General features: G+C 42.5%; 1 protein-coding gene across 1 annotated transcript in view; it reads right to left on the bottom strand.

Annotated features, from left to right (window-relative positions):
• Positions 1-1,744, bottom strand: part of LOC101862101 (ras-specific guanine nucleotide-releasing factor RalGPS2) — a gene marked incomplete at both ends in the record, with an annotated part of 49,164 nt that overhangs the window by 15,085 nt on the left and 32,335 nt on the right.

Here is a 1,744-nt window from a genome sequence, read left to right on the forward strand (position 1 = left end):
AACCCCCCCCCCCCCCCATCGATACAACCTATTTCAATTAGGAGACGGACTTCCGACTAGAGGTGGGCGAAGACTCGATTCCGGAACCGATCTCCACGATTAATGCTCCTTTTTACGTGATCCAACTGTTACCAGTCCATTCAATCATAAAAATCATCTTTAAAAAAAAAAAAGAAATTGAAAGTTGATACTTCGCAGTGTTCCAAAATCAAGGTAATCCTAAATCCTGAAGACGTTCGCGGAGCCAACCAGATAACCACCGGAAGAAATCACTTTATTAGAAAGTAAGTAATTGGGTTCGGAGTCCATTCCTACGATTCCTAGCTTTCAATAATCGGGAACCTAGCCGCCCAGCACTACTTCCAACCCTGCCTGTCGGGGCCGACCAGGGTGGAGTGAGATACACCATCCAAGGAAAAAGACCGAGATATTCAATCATAAAAATAATTTCTCCCCACTAGTGAATCCAACTCAGGTTTTCCTGTGTGCGACACGAGGACACCGGATTTATTTTGGTAGCCTCGGTGCGACAGCAAAGCGCCTAAGCTACACCATAGACGTCAGCGCCCACATTTACGTTACCTTTAGTTTTAGTACACGTTTTACGGCACTTGCAACACAATTAGGTCATAATATAATAAGTGAACAAGATTAGAGATGTTACCAGACGGTAACGTACAAAGGACAACACAAAAAGGGAGGAGGAGACTAGAGATAAAGACGGTAGATGCTTGAAGGAGAAAAACCACACCAGAACACCCGCCAACTACCCATACAGTAGAATTAGAAGAAGCATAGAGAAAATAAACGTAATTTCATACAATATTGGTTTTGTTTAGTTTGAGTAAAGAGAAATACATCGACACAATAATGATCATATTATGTGAGGCAGCGTGGTGGAATCAGGCTCTAGTCAAAATAATCCAAATGAAGAAACTTGCTGTTTTCTGCAGATTTGTGAATTTTTATGGAATTTTTTTTTTGGCTCCACACCTTTCATACCCATTAAAGAACTCATTTCTGTGTGAATTTTTCTGAAAAACGTTGATTAAAGGCACAAAAAAGTAAATTTTCAGTTACCACGGACTCTTAAGCTAAGGAAATAATTAATCTATGGCGGCCATTTTCTCTCTAATTTTACCTCTGACAACAGGTGACCCCTACCTCCTTCATTTGCAAATATCTCGACTTGTATTCAAGATAAGTGGATATATTTTTCATCCAAATAAAGACAAGTGAAAAAGCTTTAAGATGATACTAATTACTCTACATGCCCAAAAAATTGACGAGAGCCTGATTCCACCACGCTGCCTCACATTTGGTGCTGGGAAAAAGTAAGACAGACGGAAACAACAGTGGCGAAGTGGAGCAGTAGGACCTACCAGGGGCACCCTCCAATCACCCTCAATTTCATAAATAGAAAAAAGCGATGAAGGGATGCAAGACGAAACACGACGCACAGACACAACACACAGGGCTGCTGAAGTAAATACAAGCACCTTCACACTCACACACACACAGACACACACACTATAAACCTGCTTATCTCACACGCGCGCGCACACACACACACACACGCCCTGACACACACACACACACACACACATACACACACACACGCACACACACACACAAACGCACGCATGAACGAGCACATTTGGTCTCTATGCTTTGCATGTTCATTGCCCAAATCCCTCCCCCCTCCCCTCCCTCGTTTTTCTACACACACACACACACACACATA

The sequence above is a fragment of the Aplysia californica genome, unplaced genomic scaffold (assembly GCF_000002075.1).
Source record: "Aplysia californica isolate F4 #8 unplaced genomic scaffold, AplCal3.0 scaffold00056, whole genome shotgun sequence".
Classification (NCBI taxonomy): domain Eukaryota; kingdom Metazoa; phylum Mollusca; class Gastropoda; order Aplysiida; family Aplysiidae; genus Aplysia; species Aplysia californica.